Source organism: Equus caballus, chromosome 7, assembly GCF_041296265.1.
Source record: "Equus caballus isolate H_3958 breed thoroughbred chromosome 7, TB-T2T, whole genome shotgun sequence".
In the NCBI taxonomy this organism is placed as follows: domain Eukaryota; kingdom Metazoa; phylum Chordata; class Mammalia; order Perissodactyla; family Equidae; genus Equus; species Equus caballus.
The window spans coordinates 95,805,026-95,827,147 of NC_091690.1; the positions used below are offsets into that span (position 1 = coordinate 95,805,026).

At 39.4% G+C, this 22,122-nt stretch overlaps 1 long non-coding RNA gene across 1 annotated transcript in view; it reads right to left on the bottom strand.

Annotated features, from left to right (window-relative positions):
- Window positions 1-2,882: 2,882 nt before the first annotated feature.
- LOC102148103 (uncharacterized) overlaps window positions 2,883-22,122 on the bottom strand; it is a 66,784-nt gene continuing 47,544 nt past the window's right edge. Inside the window, exon 4 of the long non-coding RNA XR_001381256.3 lies at window positions 2,883-3,403. This is a non-coding gene — a long non-coding RNA (uncharacterized lncRNA). The remainder of the gene's footprint in view (window positions 3,404-22,122) is intronic.

A 22,122-nucleotide genomic window follows, 5' to 3' on the forward strand; every position in this document is an offset into this window, starting at 1 on the left:
TTGACATATGATCTGTGGAACTTTTCTTGACTGGCCCTGCCTTTCAGCACAAAAGAAAAGGTAAATCATTCTCTATTTCCCATAGCAGTTAATGCCAGCTCTATCCTGCCTGGCACCTATTACGTTGGATTGTAATTATTTGTTGGCGTGCCTGTCTCTCCCTCAAGTACGTGAGAGGTTCAAGAGGGCAAGAGCAGTTGCTTATTTCACTTGCCCTTGTTCCATGGATATTTGTTGAAATAACTGAAGCTGTGACTTCCTGATCACGGGGTATTTCCTGGAGGACAGACTGAGGACACTGAGTACCTGAAGGTTGAGTGGGAAGAGTTCAGGTTAGAGGGTTTGAAGAAGCACAGCATAGGAGTGGCTGATAGCAATATTCCCTCCAGTGCTGTGGGTCTTCTGCCTGTTCCCAGATCCAGTCTCCCCACTTCTCCCTCCCTCCGCTGGGCTCCAGGAGCTTAAACGTAAGGGACTATAGCCTAGGCTCCTTTAACCTCTGGTTTCCAGTTATGCTCTGTCCATGGCAGAAGACCCGAGGCAGGGGGGCATTGAGGTAGGATGTTCATGTCCTTGGTTGGTTCCCTGCTGGTTGTCCATGGATTGCCTGTGTCCTACCAAGACCAGCTCCTGCCAGGCCTCTCCCTCCGTACAGCTGCCGTTCCTCTGACTCCTAGGAGATCTCCTCTGCTCTGGTCTCTTCAGGTCCGTAAGTGGTCCCAGCTCCCCCACCCTTAGTGGCCCTGAGTGAATGCACTAGACCTTTTTACGCTTCGTTAACCCTACCCACATTTTTCAAATGACTGCTTTTATTAATTTCTCCTCAAATTACCCAGTTTGAGTAAGTCATCTATTTCCTGATGGAACCCTGATTGATAGAGCTTCCATTTCTGCAGGGGGCCAGCGTATTCTGGAACTAACTGTAGCAAAAAAATATGAAAAATAAAACTGATGTTGTTGGATTATATGTACTCTAGCATAGTGAACAAAACAGACATGGTCCTTGGCTGCATGGAGCATATGACCAACTAATGATCTCTTCAGTCACACCCAGAGGTTAGTGTTTGGTTGGCTGGTTTTTTAAATAATTGATTTTTAAATACTGTTAGTAAGACAATGTGAAAAAGATTTCTTTAAACTGTGGATAAAGTATCTCAGACTAAGTGGAAGGACAAGGAGATTCGTCGTTACCTATGACTTGTGACAACAAATGCCACAAGCGGCAATAGTCAATTCGCCACACCATAGGGAGGAAAGTAAGGCAACAGACTGAAAGCCAGCCTAGAAAATTATGTGTAGATGTAGAGTGGGTCAGACCAGGATAGCAGAACATGAGAGTAATAACCAAAACTTGTTGAGCACTAACTATGTGCCGGGCATCACTCCTAAGTCCTGCATGTGCTTCATTATACTTAATCCTCACAAAATACTCTGGGGTAGGCACATAGTACCTCAGCTTTAAAGACGGGTAAATTGAGGCACTGAGAAATTACAAAGCCTGCCCAAGCAATCAGGGAGCTAGAGATATGGATATAAGCCCAAGATCCATCCTCTTAGCCATGACTCTAAATTAAGGATAAAGGAATACACTGAATGACCTAATTTGGAGCATTGGGTACTCACTTGTTCAAAAATACTTGGTCATATGGTCCAGAAATAGTTTAGGGTGAAACGTTTCTAGAAGGCTTTTAAGCATCAACTATAAACCACAGCTTTTTATTCATTGGAGCCAAGAAGTAGGACCTAGCTTTTGTTTCCCAATCACTTTAATTCAGTTCTTAAATTTGTAAGAGTTCATGCCAACTCTTTATGTCAAGAGCCCAAGTTGTGTTTGAGAATCATGATTTCTCCTTTCCTGACTCTACTCACAGTCAGGCTAAAACACGTGGTAAAAAGAATTTTGCCCCCACTTGCCTTCCTCAATCCTTCCCCTTTTTTCTGGGCCTGACAATCATCTATCAGCAGTGCTGTGTGCAGCCTGCCAGACTGAGGCCTCAGGAAACCCTTCCCTCTGGGGCAGTTCCAGACCGACTCAGGGACCATTCAGCACGTTTTCCACTGATGCACTGTGTGTACCTTCTTTCTCTCAGCCCCTTCAGGATTTGCACAGTTTGTTTTCATTCACGTTGCTCATGGCCAGGAGCACAACCGTCCCATTTCCTCCTTTCCACTTGTGTAGACCTCACATTTGTCTCCCGTTATGGGAGTGAGGGGGGAGCTTTGCTAACATGGAGCAAGTCTGGGTTGCCTGTTGTCCTCCATGGCTATCGCCCAATTCCAGTTTATGAAGAGCTTAGAACCATATTTTTTTCTTTCATGGTACAAAGGGATTATTAACAAGAAAATTGGCAAGAAATTGCAGTCTGCAAGCTGCAACCAATATGATTTGATGCAATCCAGATGTGAAAATCTCCCTCTGCCATCCTATGCCCTCAGCATAGGTGTGTGACCTCGTGGAAGGCAGGGCCGGTAATTACATTTATTTGGAGACATACGGCCTCTGCTTTCCCCCCTCCTTTTCCCACTTTGAAGGAAAGAGTGATTTGGAAAGTATTTTTACACATACTAAAAAGGATGTGGAAATAAAACTTTAATTACTGGAAAAGCTATTAGGAAGAAAGTATATTTTATTCTTCCAGAACCATGAGTTTTTCAGGACAGAACTTAGACCTCTTCAGCTGCCACAATCCCAGGAATCAATGGAAACCTCACAAATTGGGCAGAGTCCCTGCCTGCCCATCACAGTGGTCACGGATTAAGGATGGAATGTTCTAAGACATGGCTCATCTGTCTGACAGTTTGGACCTCATTGGGCCAAAGAACTTTTTTTCCCAATTGCCCTGCTCCGGTTACCATGCCTGCACAACAAATCACCCTAAAACTTATTGGCTTAAACGATACTAATCATTTATTATCTCTCACAATTTTGTGGGTTGGGAATCCAGGAGCAGCCCATAAGGGCTTTCTGACTTGGGCTCTTCTAGTGAGGTTGTAGACAGTAATCGCAGCTGGTATCACACTGAGGGCTTCTCGCTGGCATGTTTTGATACCTGATCTGAGAAGGTTAGAGGCTAGAGCAGCTGGGGTACCTTAAGCATCTCTCTATATATATCTTTGTCTATCTATCCATCCATCCATCTATCTATCTATCTATCTATCTATCTATCTACGGCCTCTTCACATATTGTCTCCAGGATGGGGGCTTGAGAGGAGCTGGACTGTTTACATGTTGACTTAATTCCCAGAAGGTGCATGTTCCAAGAGAGACAGAGCCAGGCTAGAAAGACATGATGTCACTTCTGGTATGCATGTTGGTAGATGCAGTTACAATGGTCCATCCAGGTTCGCAGGGTGGAAAGAAGGCATAAATGCAGCTTCTTGTTGCAAGTCTGTCAATGTCACACTGCAAGAGGAATAGATGAGATGATTGTCTTTGGAAAACACAATCTACCACATCCCTTCAAAACCTCTATGCCTGAAAATATATTAACAGCATCCTACTCATGGCAGCGGCTTTTAATAGCTGAAATCAGAGCCAACTGATTGACTAAGGACTTGTTAAATCAGTTAGAAGCAGGGTTTGAGATGCTCAGGTTGGGGAAAGCAGGGCCAATCTAGTCAGGAGCCTGCACAAAGTCAAGCTCAACTCCCAGCGAGGGACCCATGAGCTAGCATGGCCATGTAAAAATCAGGGTTACAATAAAAATAGGAAATAAATTAGTACTTTCAGCATCTACTATACATCAGTCATTGCCATATATTAGTTACCTAATTACGGTAATCTTTGAGCAAACATTTATTAAATGTCTCTAATGTATCAATACTGAAATTGTTGTGGGAAAGGTAAATACGATTAACTCTCTTCAATTCCCTGGAAGTGGAACCACAGAGACTCGAATTCTCAACTCTACGCTGTCTCTACCAATCAGCTTTAATTGTATGAATTTTACAAATTAACGATGCTAACTTATAGTTATTGGAAAGACGCTAAATCTTACATGAGTTTGGAAAAGGGATTGGCCAGAAAAGACTGGATGCTCAGAAATAGTTACATTTCTTTCTGTAGACCTACAGGGTGAAAATTGAGGCAGCAGAACCTAGAATAAAGGGTAGAAATACAGAAAAGAGAGAGGCAAGGAGAAGAGCATAACCAAAGGCACAAAGTGAGTGTGTATGTGGTATGTCCGAGAACAGAGAGTAGAAATCAAGGAATTTTTTTCAGTGTTATATCAGCATTTTCTTTTCAAAGCATCAATCACATATTTCACATCAAAAAATGGCTGTCTTGTTTTAATTTATTTGGTAGGAATAAGTATTTAAGTCATTAGGAAAGAGAGAGTGCCATTCCATTGAGAGCAAAATTAAAGAATATCATGACGTTTTGAACCAACAAGCACCAAAGAGTGCTGAGCTTTTTATTTCCTTTATTTCTTAGTTTTCACGGTAATATCTGTTACTCTATGTTTATCATTTATTTAAAACAGACATACAAGATATTACACTAATAGGATGAAGAGTAACTAGAGAAATAATACAGAGTTGTTTTCTCTATTTCATCCACATGTGAACACTGGGACCTCATTTCTATAAGGACAAGAAAAATCTGTGCAAACCAGTTTGGACAGAAGTGAATATTCATAGCAACAATATTGATCACTATTTATTGACAGTCTATGTTACGTCAGGTTATTTGCACAAAATAATTCCATTTTAAACTATAACTTTATAAACTTGCGACCATAATTCCATTTTATAGGTAAGGAAACTAAAATACAGAGAAGTTAATTAAACGGGCTACCCAAACTATTAGTTAGAAAGTGTCAAAGGCAGATTGGAACCTGAGTCAGTTGGCTCACCCCAAGGCTGCGCCTCAACATGCAAGTGTCCATGCTTTGAGTCATTGTCCCAGCAGGGGGGCAGTTGTACTAACGCAGCCAACTACCACCGGCAGGCTCCTGCCAATCCTTCACCCCGTGGCCTTGGCTTTTCCCTTTACTGTCTGTTTAGACTGGGGCAAATTAGTTAACTTCTCTGTGACAAAGTTTACCTTATTAAAATCAAATAGCTTAATTCACAGGAAACAATTGTAAAAGTCACACCGTAAGTGATCCATAAAGATGCTATTACTATTACTCCTACTATTACTCCTACTGTTACTCCTACTATACTAACACTGTTTATTATTACTATATATTTACAAGACAACTGGCTTGTATTAGAGGTACAGCCTGGTCTGGGATAAAAATCTGAACATTCCCAGGAGAATTAAACTTGGCATCATTAACCAATCGATCTAGTCAATGGACTACAGCTGTGTTCATGATCTAGTTGATGGACCACAGCTTTGTAACTAGCCTTTGGCACCAGCTCTTAAAAGGGCAGATGCTATAGAAAATGGCCATAGAATTTGTATTCCCTGCTTGCAGTCCTATCATATAATGGGCTGATTATTTTTAGGGCCAACTGTGGTTCCGCATAATGCATCTCTCTTTTTTACCATTTGAGTCAATTTGAAAGGAGGATGATTTGGCAGAGGATTATTTTTTGGTGCAAAATCTGACTGGAAAACGAAAAAATCCCTAAAATCTTTATCTAGGTTACAGAGAATTACAATTACAACTAAGAGAAAAATGATTTAGATATCTCCTCTTGTCCTTTAAAATACAGTTGTCAGATGACATACAGGATGCCCAGTTAAATTTGAATTGCAGATAAACAACAAATAGCCTTTTAGTATAATGTCCCAAATATTTTATGAGACTTACTTATACTTTTTAAAACAGTTTTTTTATCTGAAATTCAAATTTAACTGGGCATCCTGTATTTTTATTTGCTAAATCTGGCAATCCTACTTAAGATGGTCACAATCAGTCATCACCTAATGGGCTCAGGCATTTTCCCATTTTCCGATTTCACACTGGAGTTTGAGGCATTATGTGAAGCCTTTCCAAGTATGGAGCCCCAGGCCAAGTGCGACACCGAGTGCACATTCACGATGGAGTGCATGTACTGAGTCCAACCTCCCATTCTTGTCTCCTGTGCTGACCAGCACATATCCTGAATTCCTCCTGAAATGAGAAGCTTATTGGTTCTCTAACCATAAGCTTTCCTTCCTCCATCACTCATCTTTTCTTTTCCCTGGAACACCCTTCCCTGTCATCTTCTACTTATCATATTCTTTAAGATCTATTAGAAATGTTTGATTGCCCACCTCTCCCACGGCATACAGTTGTGGGACGGAGAGCATGGTTTTTACAGTGGAATGGCAGCAGAAGTGAGGCGTTTTATTTCTGGGCCAAGGTGGTCAAGAAGCAAGTGTGCCTTCTCCCCACTCTCCCCACTTTTGCCATTCAGATCCAGATGAGCTTGATGATCTTGGAAGCTATATATTGTAGATGGAGGAGCCACCTTTTGGAAAGATCCTGGGTTTCTGTAGCACACTTTGAAGGAGAGAGACCTGATGATCAGACACACGTGTTTGGAATTTTACAGAACCAAGAAATGAACTTGTATTGCTTTACCTTATTTTGTTATTGTTTAATGGTATCCTAACTAATATAGCCCATAATACAGCCCAGAATAATTGTACCTTATTCTATGAAGCTTTTATCCGTGAATTAAATAAGAACATCATCAGACACCAAATACAAACATAAGTGACACAGATTTTGCACTTGAAGAATTCACTGTCTAGGAGGACAAATAGGCATTCAATAATAATAAGGTGTAAGATTGTTAAGAGCTATATGTCACATCCTATGGTAGCTACTTTATCCATGTTATTTCATTTTTTTAAAGTGGTTTTTTTTTGGTGAGGAAGATTGGCCTTGAGCCAACATCTGTTGCCAATCTTCCTCTTCTTTTTTTTCTCCCCAAAGCTCCAGTACATAGTTATATATCCTAGTTGTATGCCACTCTAGTTCTTCTATGTGGGATGCTGCCACAGCATGGCTTGAGGAACAGTGTGTAGGTCCACACCCAGGATCTGAACTGGCAAACCCCGGGACACCAAAGCAGACCGTGACAACTTAACCACTCGGACACTGGGCCGGCCCCCATGTTATTTCATTTAATCCTCATTACAAACCTTTTAGGAAGATATTATTATTATTATTCCATTCTACTGATAAGGAAACTGTATAAGAATAAGGAAGATTCTTAACATCTTTGAGCCAAATATTTAAAGATTTTAAGAAATTTGCTGAAAGTCAGGTAATTAAGTTGTGGAAATCAAGTTTTAGTCCCCGGCATTCTGGCTGTGGAGCTTAAGTGCGGAATCAATACTGAAATTCAACATGATAAATGTTCATGAAGAGTGGAGTAGGAACACAAAGAAGGACTGGCCCGTTTTATTGGGGAGAGGATATCCAGAAGGCTTTCTTGGAAGAGGTGATTCTTGAGCAGATTCTGAGAGGAAGAAGAGTTATTGCATCATAAAGGCCTCACATGTCACGCTGAGGAGCTCGTATCCACCCAAGAGATGGCGAGGAGCCACTGAAGAGTCAAGAGGAGGAGTGACAGGGTCGGCCTCACATTCTTCCCAGGTCTCCTCAGTAATTTTTTCAGAAAATACCAAGACCTGTCCTATGACGCCAAACACTTGGTTTTTAAGGCACCAAAGGAAATTAATTCCTTCAAGTAGACTTTTCTGGAAGGAACCTACTTGTTCTGAACTCTCTGTGCTTTTTTTGTTGTTGTTGCTTTCTTTTTACTGTTGGCTCTCAGAGAAAACATTCCAAAATGTCACTGTGTCAATATCCAAATCAGACCTGTGATGAGAACAGCATGCTATATTAGTAATAGAAAAACAAAGTTATAAACTCTGCTTCAAAGACTTCATGTTGCTCTTGGCCATAAACGAGGAAAGGCTTGAAGCAAGCATACGGAAATACAAAAGTACAAATGCTGCTGCAAATAGAACAGGGATTGGGCAGCACAGTCATAGCTGAAATAAACAGGAAGGTTGGTTCCCATAGTAGGTCTGACATATAGTAGGCACCCAGTAAATACACACGGAATGAATTAAGACCAAGGGAGACTTTTTCCTCTCGTCTGTACTGGTACCAACAGATGTGGATTGCTCAGCACATTCTCCTTAACTGTGTGTTCTAGGTTGGGGGGAACCAGGCTGGTGGGCAGGGGGCGAGGAGACATTTGTTACCAATAACCTGCTTATCCAGAATTAGCCTTCCATCCTCCTCATCCACTAAACACGAAATGGGAAATAAGACCTAAAGGGTCTCCACGAGGCCAAAAGATAACAATTTTGTCTTAGGGGAGAGGTCGAAGCACTCACATTTGACCAAAGTGGTAAAGATGACTCGAGTAGGTTGGACGTAGAACACGGTACTAATAAAAGCAGTATTTAGGGCTCATTCATTGTATCGGCCATTTGATTTTTCTGTGCTTGGCACATTGTAGGCATTTCATTCGATATAGGCTTGTTTACTGAAATAATGAGGGGACCAAGTGGTGTTCAAATGAGACTGCCAATTTAATATACTTGTCTGTGTGTAGAGTGTCTACAGCAGACAATCAGAGACAACAGGAATGAAGAAGACCATGTGCTGTAGATGACACTGGTGTCAGGCAGATGGTAAGAGTTCAAATCTTGGCTCCACTGCTTGCTTATAGTGTGACATTAAGCAAATTGTTTGGCCTTTCTGAGCTTTTTTTCCTCAATAAAATGTAAATAATTTTATCCACATCATAATGTCATGAGGATTAAATCAGCTAAAATAAGTAAAGCAGATACTTGATAAAAGTCAGCCAGCCAGCACGGGTATTTAGCTAGAGGGCATTGACCCCTAAAGACAGGGCTGATAATCTCCAAGGGCTCACAAATTACAACACGTGGGTTATTCACAGCCAGCAACCATTCTGATTGGTTAGTTCCATTATGTACCATGCCAAATATTTTGCTTCTCTCCTCTGCCTAAGGAAATCGTCATCGTACCATACCATAAAATAAACCAACACGTTTAATTATGACCACGGGTTACATTCAGAACGTTCTAAAAAAGAAGTAGATAATACTTCTAAAGAAAGATCTTGATCCTCCCTGGATAAAATTTTTTCTACAGATAAAGTGGTTATTCATGATTTATGGGGATAGTTCGCTCGCTAGAAGACCAAAATCCCTGATGAGATTAGATCAACGAAATGTTCTGGTGGTAGCTGTGCCTCATTTCCTCTTGGAGAAATTTGCTCACAGCAAGCACACGGGTTCAGATAAAATGAAGCCTTGTAAACAGAAGCGTTTTGTCAAGATGAACTAAGCATTGAAGCGCCACGGCAAAGGCTCCTGAGAGCAGGCTGGGATGTGGCCTTCAGACGGTGGCTTTGCCTACAGAGCAGCGCCAGCCAGGTCTTATGTAACAGAAGGCCTCTTTAACTCCAGCAGGAAACCCTCCGTCCAGACCAGACGACACCCTGCCCCCAGCCACTGCCAGGCAACAGCCTGACTGCTCCTTTCTTCTCCCTTCCCCATGAAAGACCCGTAGCAGACTTTCCTTCACAGCCTGAATTCGTTAGACATTTTTACTCCCAACCATGCTGTGGAGGTTGAATTGCCCTCATTCACGAGTTGACTCCAGACCAAGAGAAAGAAACAGCAAGATCCAGCTATTGCACCTAATAAAAATGCGTCCACAGGAAATCACAAGCAAAAATTGGATGAAAAAGCCTAAATAACAAGGGTCCTCGGGAACCCACACCGGAATACCAACACTTTTTAACCCTCTTTGCCCTTGATCATCATTTTACTCCTGGTTCCAGGTGATTCTCAAGGGGTTTCGTCACTCCGAACAAGCCCATGGCTTTTTAAGGAAAAAAGTGGATTGAGCTTAAAGGTGGATCAGATGCAAGGGTTTGAGAATCGGGTTGGTTCCAGTCAGAGCCTCTGGTGCCTTCTTCTCTGAGCCGTCTCTTCCCAGTACTGCTCACTAGCACTGTTCATAATTATCTGCTGTCATGATGCTATTGCTTTTGGCAATAAACACTTAGCATATTGCTACTGGTTTTTGCCAGACAGCATGCCCCACTCAGATTTATGGCCTAAAATATGCAAGACTAACTTTTACACCATAGTTCATTCATTAAAAGAAAGTGATCGTATGAAAAGCTACCTTTCTCACCATGTCCACCACCCCTCTTTTCCCCCAGATCCAAGACAAGCCACAGAATGTACAATTGGAAATGGGAAGTCTTTAGAGGGGGAAAAAGGCAGAGGCTTAACAAGGCATGAGGTTGAAATCTGATTTGAAGTCTATTTTTCCTGTCAGAATATATTTTCCTTTGTTCTTCAAAAAAATAAACCAAAGGCAAAATCACAAAAATAGAAATTTCCCAATAACACCTGATCGCCCATCCGCTATTTGTGTCTCTTTTCACTTCTATTCATTCCCTCCCAAGCATCCATCTAAGTTAACACGGCAGAGAACAAAAGAGGCTTGTAATCAGATATACTTGGGTTCAAATTCGCTAAATCTCTTTGATTCTCAATTTCCCTGTTGTTAAATAAGTTGATAGCTGGCATAAGAGCATCTTCTTTTCCTGGCTAGTGTGAGGGTTAAATATAAACCTATGCTGAAGTGTCTGGTGCAGGACTGGTGCTTGGGAAAAACGCCAGCTTCCTTCCTTCCTTCCCTCTCCCCTTTCTTTTGCCATCATGTGTTCTCTGTAAGCTTGTGTAGCCCTTTATAAGCCATCTTCCTCTTCCCAATCTACGCAAAAATGCCACGGGCACCAGACCTTCCCATTCTTGATTTACCTGTCTCCTCTCCCAGTCTCTCAGAACATAGCTCTGCCTTCGGCTGTTCTGATGACCTAACCATAGTCAGAGGAAATGGATGTGCCTGCTCCAAGTGTTGATCTTTCAGGTGACATCCTCATTTTAACAAAAATGGAGATAACACCTTAAGCCAAAGTCCTGAGATCCTCAAGTAATTCAACTTGGCAAACATTTATTGAATGCCTACTAATAAGGACTGAAGTGGATGTAGGGAATGACAAATAAAAAAGACTTGGGCCTTATCCTTACAGAATTTCTAGTCTGATGTGGAAGACAAAACACAAAGAAATGATTATTAAAAGGTTGGATGCCAGTGAGTATTAAAATAGACATGAACCAAGAGTCCTTGGAGTATGTGGGAGAAGGAAATGAATTCCAGCTGGAGAAATACAGGAGCTTTCTTGCAGGAGGCATGTTTGAGTCAAATCCTTAAGGATGGGTTTTGGGAATGGCACCAGCAGCTTGAGCAAAGACCCAGCAACTAAAGAAGGAATAGTTCTTTTGGAGAATAGCAAGCAGAATGTGGTGGTTGTAATATAAGTTATAGGTTGGGAATGTATGGTGTAGTAGAAAATGAAGTTATAAAGTTGGATATTAATAATGGAGAGCTCTTCTTGGCAGCTTGAGTCATCTAAACTGCTTACCTGCAGTAGAAATGCACTGTAGAGTCTAAAGCAAGAAGGGTCATGATTAGTTATCTAGGTTAGAGAGCACTCTGGGAACAGATTTGTACTGGGCTCAATGCAAAGCTGGTAGCAGGCTGACTAGCTAGAAAATGGTTACTGTAATTCAGGTCCACGGTAACACAGCAATAGCACTCAAGGGTAATGAAGTGACAGAAGGAAGGAACAGATGGCAGGGACATTTAGGAGCAGAGACAACAGGGCTTGGCTTCTTCACAAAGTGCAGAGAGTTCCAGAGAAGGAAAAGTTGAAGATTAATCTATTTATTCTGGAAGACTGAAAGCGTGGTGATGCCATCAGTGAAATGGGTAAAGGATGGGTTTGGTTTGGGGTTTGCAAGAAGACAAATAGGGTACAGGCAGAACTTTCCTGATCTTGGGCAGCTTTAAGCTCCCTGGATCACCACTTCCTCGTCTATAAAATAGGCATCATGGTTCATGTTGTGATTATCTTACTGGGTTGCTGTGAAAATCAGGTAAGGTCTTGTGTGTGGCTCTGTTTTCTAAACTGTCAAATCCGTTCTCAAGTGAGGCATCAATAAACCATCCCAATCTCCTATTCTGCCAATAGAGCCAACTCTACGTAGGTCAGCATGGGGCTTCCCACCCAGGAAACAAATCCCTGACCTGAAGGAGAAGCGTCCTTTAGTAAAGAAATCTCAAGGAACTGCTCTCTCAATTTCATGTTTTTATATCTGACCTGCAGTCTGTCATTTTTTACTACTGAAGTGTTCTGGATTGAGTCAGCTGCATTCAGAGTTTTGACCAAAAAGGTTTTCAAAATGCAAAAGGAGAACAAAAGCCATTGTTCTGGGAGCCTGAAAGTCTCCATTTCCCACAGTTGGCTCCCACGTATGACTTCAGCCTTCACTGAGCAGCTTAGGGTATGAATGGGGCCAGACACCAAAACGGGTCTGGAATCTGAAAGTGAATTAAATTTAGCAACACGAATGCTACAAAACCTTATCAAACTGTCAAGGGGATTTGAAGCATCTACATATCCAAGTGTCACCAGTATGTGTGACAGTTGGCAATGGTCTGCCCTGATCAGCATCTCTGGTTGGGTTCCCGGGAATCCTGAGGTTGGTTAGAGAATCAGAGATTCTCTTCTGAGAGAATGTGAATTTGGCACCTGATTCTCTGCTGGAAATGTAGCAGCTGACAGAGAAAGGGGCATGAGGAGGTGCTACCCACAGACCTCTGGTTAGGGCATGGAGGTTCTTTATTTGCCTTAAGGCTAACTACAATATTATATACACGACATTTTTGCCTAGATATGCACGTATGTATGTATTCACTCCATTTATTTGTTTATTTATACCTGGCCTTTGTTCTAGAAGGAATTAAAGCAGCATCAAGGGTAAAGTAAATAAATGAGAAAATTGAAACAAAGGAAAGTGAGTGTTACGGACCAAATGTTGTGTCTCCAAGAAATTCAAACATAGAAATCTAATCCCCGTGGCAATGGTGTGAGAAGGTAGCACCTTCGAGGGGGATCAGGTCATGAGGGTGGAGCCCTTGTGAATGCGATTAGATCCCTTGTAAGAAGAGCACTACTCTAGCACTAAGCTAGCTTGTGCACTCTCTGTCTAGTCAGAATACAAGGAGAAGTTAGCAATCCGAGTCCCAAAAGAGGGTTTTCACCCAAACCCAACCATGCTGGCACCCTGATCTCAGACTTTCAGCCTCCAGAACTGTGAGCAATGAATTCCTATTGTTCATAAACTGCCCAGGCTCTGGGAATTTGTTATATCAGCCTGAGCTGACTGAGACAGTAAGAGAAAACAAATAATAAATCTGGGCACAGTACAAAGGAAAACAAACCACCATACGTTCTTGCAAGAGTTCCCACCTAATTCCGGCTTTAGATTTCCTGGTAACCAAAATAAACATGAAAGCATGCTCAGTGTCCATGGGTACGCAGGAGGCACGCAGCTATTTCTGCTGGTGAGACTGCACCCAAGATTGTGCTGTGGATTCCTATAAAGGACCCCCTTGGAATACTGTGGACAACATCTCTTGTAGATATTACAGAAAGTTTCCTCTGATTGTCTCTATGATAATTTTCCTCAGTGAAGGAAGTCAGTGTCCTAACACTGAGGTACCACAGCGCAGTGGGTCTAAAGATCATGTTTGAGCCAATTAACAAAATTAGAATTCACACTAGAGATGAAAAAGTGCTGTATCAAAGTTAAATTTACTGAGGTTGATAACTGTTCTGTGGTTATGTAAGAGGATGCTTTTACCTTGAGGAGTATACACTGAAGTATTTAGGAGTGAAGGGACATGATGCACACAGCATAGGCTCATATGAGGGAAAAGAGAGCAAATAATAAAGCAAATGGACCAAAACTTTCAGAATCATTGAGTCTAGGTAAAGCATTTTTTAGTGTTCAATTTGCTATTCTTTATTCTTCGCTAAGGGAGATTCACCCTGAGCTAACATCTGTGCCAGTTTTCCTCTATCTTGTATGTGGGTCACCGCCACAGCACAGATGCTGACAAGTGGTGTAGGTCCATGCTGGGAACTGAACCTGGGCTGCCAAAGCGGAGTGTACTGAACTCAACCACTAGGTCACGGGGCCAGCCCCCTCAATCAGCTACTCTTATTCTTGCAACATTTCCACAAGTTTGAAATCATTTCCAACTAAAACACTTTTTTAAAAAGGAATGATTTTCATTAGAATTGAAATGCAAAGCTATTTTAAAATTCTTATGAAATCCAAAGTATGGGACACAATATTTTCTTGAGATAGGACTACACGAAATGATAATGACTTGATTAAAGCTTCGTCAGTAGAAGAAATACCTACTCTGAGAAAATTGTTTCCCAACAGTCCACATTTGTAGGGACGGTCATCATGACGAAGGCGGAAACCTTTTGGTCAAACTTGTCTAAATCTGTAACTTAATTCTCCTAAATCAAAGTCCAAGCGGAAACATTCACGTAGTCAAAACACCAGCATTGTTGACCATTTAGCCTTTCCTGCTGGTGACAAAGGTATTGGTGTCTAATATGCGAGTGAAGAATTTGAAATGTTTAAAATGCAAAAAAATAAAAATAATGAAAAGTACATGCAATAGTGCATTTTAGGAAGTTAGAGAAATAATAAATACTATTTTCACTTATAAGTAAAAATTACTACTTTTCTCTCCTTGATTATTTGCTTAATTTATGGAAGACTATACTATATATAATGAAATATAAAATAGTTGAAAAAAATTCCCAACTGTTGGGGCTGGCCCCGTGGCCGAGTGGTTAAGTTCACGTGCTCCGCTGCAGGCGGCCCAGTGTTTCGTCTGTTCGAATCCTGGGCGCGGACATGGCACTGCTCGTCAGACCACGCTGAGGCAGCGTCCCACATGCCACAACTAGAGGAACCCACAACGAAGAATACACAACTATGTACCGGGGGGCTTTGGGGAGAAAAAGGAAAAAATAAAATCTTTAAAAAAAAAAAAAAAATTCCCAACTGTTGTAATGACCTTACTTAGTTTTTAAAGAAAATTTTCATGGCTTATTTTTGTTACAAAACTGATACCTTTGCAATGCAGACCTTTTAGAATACAAACAAAATTAAATTGAAACAACTCAAAAGTCTTTTTATTCAAATATTTTGTATGCTTGCATATTTACAAAAATGGACTTATTTTATAATAACATTTTGAAATTTGCCTTTTGTAAACTTGATATGAATTGCTTTCTATAAAAATTTTACCCTTTAAGCAGTTGGATGTAATTCTTAATTAAAACAGTCTGTTAGCATTCATTTTCTCTGGTGTAAATTTTAGTTGAACTGGTTATATGTGCAGAAAAACATTTAGAAGGTAATGTAACTATCTGGTAAATCTTGGGAACTTCATATATAATGTAATTTAGGAAAAAAATCCTTGCTGAATTGCTCAAATCAACCGTGAGGAAAGCCGATAAACTATGATTGATCAGTTGAAACTCTATGCTTCTTTTAAACAAAACTAATAACAGTGGATGTGATTTTACCTTTCTGAGATGTTTTCCCCAATGAAAGTTAAGTGGTAGCAATGCTGGAGCCATTAAAGGCAATTCACGTTTTCTTGTGAAACCTTTTCCAGTGAACAGCAACTTCAGTTTTCAGTTTGCTTTCTCGTCTGGTTTTTAGGTGAATTTAAAAATTAGAGGTAGACGATAAATAGGAAATGAAAACATAAATGGAGAGAATTAAATGCTAAAAGTTTAATGAGTTCCCTGATTCCAGAATGCCTGGTTAATTCTATAATGTGAATTTAGTGGGCAAAGCAAGAAAGATTTCAAATCTATCATTTCTATCATGGTTCTTAAAGACTTCATCCATGGAGGATTAGGAAAAGAAAACAGTAAGACTCTTTTTCAGTTGGAGAATAATTGCTACCTTCTCATACAAACGGCTGTTCTTCAAGGCCAACCAGACATTTGCTATTACAGTCATTTAAGGTAAAATAAGCTGTTTGCTCTATGAAGAAGCCAAGTTGGAAGAAAGCAAGTTGGGGGACTATTTCTACAACACAAGTCCATGCAACTTGGAAATATAACGTATTCCGGAGGATTCAAAGAGATAGATTAGCTTGGGTTGGAAAAAAAATGAGGAAAATTACTCAGTCCAGGGACAGAATGATGTGACTTTATTTTGGAGACAAATAATTTACCTAATTAACTGTATCCTTCTTGCTTTGAAAGTTCTTGAGACAGCTTTAGTGTTTACAAAATTCCTAATCTACCTTTCTTAGTCTGGTCTGCTAAGAAGCTGTCGCTCAAAATTACCAGCCTCCCTCGCTGACTCTTCTCTTGGATTAGAAAAGAGCTAGTGGAACACAGTATTTTGAAAGAAGTGCATTGTCCTGCGTTTCCACTTCTTTCCAATCACATTTCTTACTAAATTCCATTTCCCCAAATATCACAAGGCCTGCTGTCAGCCTGCCAATGCCCTGTATCCTGGGTCTCTGTTTACCATTAAAATATATTGAGGACCTCAGGGTCCAAACTCATACTAAGGGACAAAAAGAAGAGTTAGCTTAATCAGAAAACTCATAGCTGCTAAAATTCTAATTAACTAATGACTCCTCTCAGAAAATAGTATGCCTTGATCAGCTGAAGTCCTTATGGAACTCTTAGTCTCTAAGACTATAAGGAGAGATACTTTTTGTCCTAAAATTCTTGCTGTGAACTAAATAAGTAGTCATCTACTTCATTCATGGAAAAAAAGAGACCCAAATAAAGGCTTTATTTTTGGAGTCCTATTAGTGAATATTGGTGTTCTAAATCCTACAGGGCAATTATAGACTCTCTCTTTCATTTCAGAATTGAAGAACCCAAGTTCCAGGGATTTATTACATCGCCCAAGGTCAACAAAAGAGTGTGACAGACTACGTTCTCAACACAGGTCTTTGGCTCCCCTATCAAACATACCTCCTGTAACATCTTGCTACTAAATTAGGAGTTTCTCTCAAGATTACAAAATATAGAGAATAGCCATAATGAATGAGAAAATTTTAATTTAAGACATGTTTCAGATGTTTGGAATCTAGCCTTCAAAATGTTTTTCAATAGTCTTTAAACTGAACATTCTAATTGGTCTGGAAAATATGTATCAATCTTAAACATGGTTATCTTCTCTGAGACTAATTTGTTCATTGGATTTACCGTATTATCCCATTTAACTTAGTATTATGTAATCTTTGAAGCAGTTAATTTAGAAAGTTTGCCTGATCAATTGCTTGTTCAGAATAGAATATAGTTGCCTGATTGCTTCTTTTTTTAATCCAGAGATACTGGCATGAAAAACAAAGGCAATTATATGAACAATTCAAACAAATATGTTTGTATGTTTATGTCAATATTCAATATTTTAGGTGAAAGATTTCCATTGTGTGATACCAACCATAAACCAAATCAATTATCCACTTCATGTGTAGATATAATAGAAAGTTTAATTGCTAATACGGATATTTTTGAGGAGGGATGATACAATGCATTCATTTTTTCCCCTAATTTTTATGTATTTTACAAATGACGCTTAATAATACTAAAGGAAATAATGAACGCAGGAAAGAAAGGAGGGAGGGAAGAAGAGAAGGAGGGAGAAAGCTACCTCTAATCCATACCTTGAACATACAACTGTCTTCGATTTTCATATTCTCTTCTCTGTATGAATAGTTTTGTAGCTGTGAACACGAATAAATACCATTTTGATTCCATATCAAACATTAAACTTTTTGCCATAGATACAGCCATTGTTTTAGGTGTCATAATAATTTGTATGACTACCTTGTTTAATAGCTCTTTATAGTTCATCTAATTGAAAAACAAGCCACCTAAACCACTCTACTGTTGGGAATTTTATTGTTTTCCAAGTTTTGCTAATGTAAATAATGCTACAATAAATATTTTTGAGTAACTGTTATTTGCTCTTACATAGGAAATAAATTTCTAGGCGGCTAAAGAACTGATCCATAAAGACGTAAAGTTTTGTGGCTTCTAATACATAGATCAAATTACTTTCAAAAGACATGGTGCTAATTAGTAATAAAGTGACCATTCTTAAAGTTCTTCAAAAGTGACAGAGATAATAATTTTAGTCACTTTCTATTATAGGGATGGAATTTATATTTATTATCAGACTCACTGATTATTTTCTATTTTCCACAAACAATATATGAAATTAGAAAAAAGTAGGTCATATCTTTCAAATCTTATAATTCTCAAAGTTCTCTCCACATTGGATACGGATAAGGGGAAGGAAATGGGACAAAATGAGAAGGCTACCTTTACTGCACATGCAGATTAGGGATAATATTTTTCACAAAATGCAGAGTGAAAAATATAGCCCATGGATTTAACGTGGCATTAAGTTGGTCTGATGGGCCTACGATTGTCACCCAGGAGCAGTTTCAGCAAAATGAGATTTTTGAGTGTAGCTCAACCTAAATACAGCAAACTGGAGAAGTAAAGCAAATTAGACAGAAAAATTAGCCGCAGTTGTCTGAATATATTAGGTGAAGTCTTGTTCTCAGTGCATAATATCCAAATAGCTTTCTCTCCCCTTGGAAATATTGCAACAATGAATGTCTATGAAATCTTCCTATTTCTAAACTGCATTATAAAAAATTGGTTTAGTCCTTATTCCACTAACCATAGCCATTATATAATTAGAGATCCAAGGAATTGTGATTATGGGGTCATGTATCTACAACGTAACTTAACCATGGAAAACTTGAAAATATTATATTGATTTTTTTATGAACTTTTAGATCTAGTTAAATAATTGTGGGGTTTGAGGAAAAAGCTATACATAAGAATATATAACAAGTTTTATTGAATTTGTCATTTTCAGCTGCAGCAAAGAACAAAAGTTTATAAAAGTGGCATTTCAGATACACTAAGAGGTATCTTCAATTTAGGAACTAGTCCAAAGTTTAACTCAGAATCAGCATATTTTGAAAGAAATCTACTGAAACAGCACCAAGTTAAAGATTTTTCTGATTATGTTAGCAAATTCAATAAACCTAGAAAAATCGAAATAGCACCCTCATTTCACTTCCCAAATTTCACTAATAGAAAGTATAATTTTATTATATTCAAAGAAAACACAAATAACTTGGGGGGAAAAAATCTGGTACACAAACCCAAGAAAAAGAGATTGTAAAAAGTCACTGAAGTCACTGTTAACCTAAAAAAATGCAACAAAACACAAATCTAAAATATCTGATAGAATTCAGTTAGCAAAACACATCTAACAGCTGAGTTCGAGAACTGTCCTCTGGTTAGAAGTACTTTTTTAGTATATTGGGGACATAAAGGAAAACTGGAGGACTCTTTTGGGAAGCAGCTGGCCACTTTCCATTAGATACGAATTTGCATCTTCTGAGTTGTTTTCCAAAACTGGATCTATTTTCCAGAAATAATTTCTTCTTTCACAGATTTGTAATTTAGGCTGCACCTTCCCCTGTTCCTAATTTGACTTATCCAAAGACATTTTATATTTGCCTATCTCCCCATACTCAATTTTTATTTTTAATAAAAATATACTAATGATTATTATAAGAGTAGGTAGGGACCAGTCCGGTGGCGCAGTGGTTAAGTTCGCACATTCTGCTTTGGTTGCCTGGGGTTCACCGGTTCAGATCCTGGGTGCAGACCTAGGCACCGCTTGTCAAGCCATGCTGTGACAGGCATCCCACATATAAAGTAGAGGAAGATAGGCATGGATGATAGCTCAGGGCCAGTCTTCCTCAGCAAAAAAGTGGAGGATTGGCAGCAGATGTTAGCTCAGGGCTAATCTTCCTCAAAAAAAAATAAATAAAAATAGGTAATAGCAATTGAAGATTTACTGTGGCCAAGGCATTTTGCTTTGCACTCTGTACGTATTTTTCTCATTTGAATTTCACAACAGTCCTATGACAGATACTGTTATCATTTTCGTGATTAGGAAAGTGACATTGAGAGAAGCCAAGTGTTTTGTTCAGTGTCATAGAAATAGTAACTAGTGAATCTGCACAATGGGATCAGATCTGTAGCACTTAGAGTCATCTGAATCTGAGTTATGCATGATATTGCCCTCTGATTGTTGGCTGTGAGATATTGTCTTCAGTAAACCAATGGGATAGCTGAATACGAACCTGTGTTGAAGGAAAGAGTCTTTAATGGGTTGGATAGCAAACATTTGGAGGATTCTTTTAGCATCATGAAAACACATATTAATTAGTTTCTGGGTTGGTCAATTTAATAAAAAATATTTAAGCAGACATTGCTTATAGACAGAATTTAAGAAAGTGACTCATATACCTTTGAGAGGGCCAGGAATCCCTGGCTAATGGCAAGAGGAGAAAGCTCAAAAAGACAGACAGTCTTCAAGGAATGTGGCTTAGACTTTGGTCCATTTCTTAGAGCTACACTATAAGACACTAGGTATGCAAGACAGAGAGAGAGCAGATCAGATGTGTAATAGGGTCCCCTTTGGTCCCCAATCCAGGGAAAATGAGCCAGAGTTGACTGCTCCAGCTGGAGCTTCTGGGTGGCCTCGAAAGGTAGAACCAACAGTTTCCTGATCCTGTGTGGAGCTCCCACATGTGCACAGGAAGGAAGTGTTTGGAGTATGCACAGTAAACACCCTGTTTATGTTCTTTTTCTGTTGCTCCCAAGGATTTCAAAGGGACTGGTGTCTCATTAAAGGGGTGCATATGAAATGAATGTTAGAAATAATGAGAATATTGCTACCATCAGTTGGTGAAAGAGCAAGGTGGTTTCTCTTCCCAACTCATGTTCCGAAAAGAATATATATGAATGCCTACCACATACCAGCCACTATTATTAATTTATTTTTTCATTTAATACTCCTTTCAATCTCTGAGATAAATAATAGTATCCCTATATTACATAAGAGAAAATGAGGGTTGAAGCACCATGAGACTTGCCCCTCAGACGCTACAGCTAGAGAGTGAGCAGCCAAGATTCTTGTCTACTCCATCCTGAATGTCGGTGCAGCATTCTGTCTTTCTCTCCCAGGCTGGCAGTGCCTTTGGTAGCATAGGAGAAGACAAGACTGCATGCCCTGCTCTCTTTACAGTCATTCTGGTCACTGAGCATCCCTGGCCTTCCCGCTAGCCTTCCTATGTCCTTTGCTTTCTCTCACTTTTAGGAGGAAAGTCCGCCATCCTTGTGCCAGTTTGCCTTGTTGGCAATGACAACATACTAGGAAAGCCACACACCATTAAAACCCAAATCAAGACACTAGTAATGTTTCTGGAAATCTTTCAATCTATGATAACAATAAAGATAACCAATTTCCCTGGGACACACTGAAAGAGAAACTTCTGTTCTCCTGAAACTGCTTATCCAATACATGTTTCCGTAAGTATTTCAAAGGACTGGTGTATGATTATTTTGGCCTTGTTCAATGATTCTGTAAAGAATTTAAAAACTATTGCATATTGTCTTTTGATAGAAAAAAGTCTTATAATTGAATATTCATTGGGAATTAAGTGAAACACATTAACATTGCTTTCTGAAAACAATCCAAAAATTACATCAGCCGCTTGATTCTACATATGAGTACAATTCTGTGGGAAACTATTTGGAAACCCTCGGCCATCTGCTACTGAAGGCTTTCTATCAAGTTGCTAGAGTAATAGTGCAGAAACCAGAATCATTTTTATGCAGACCGATAAATTTACAAGCATTATGATCTTTGCTTGACAATTTAAGCTATTCTTTCAATTTTTTATTAAAAAGAGTGTTTTTAAGATTTTCATGATCAGCACAGGAAATGCTTTAGCAGAATCACACAATGAAGTAGTTTCTAGTATGTTCCTGTAAATTATCTTTTATTATTTTCTTCCAGTTGACTTACAAGGGCATTCAATTACATACCACTGTTAAGTTTTCAAAATTATTTTCACAGTTGTCTTCCCACTTCTTCTTCTATACAATATTTAGAGGATGGCAGTATTGGTCTTGTTACACCCATTTAAAAGTTGAGGAAATAGAGGCACAGAAAAATTAAGAAATTTGTCTAATGTCACATAATTGTTTGGTGGCAGAAAAATGACGAGTGCCCAGGTATTTTTTATTCCCAGCCCTTAAATCATTTCCCAAAATCAGTTCTGTGAAATATTAGTGTCTAGGTAAATGCAAATA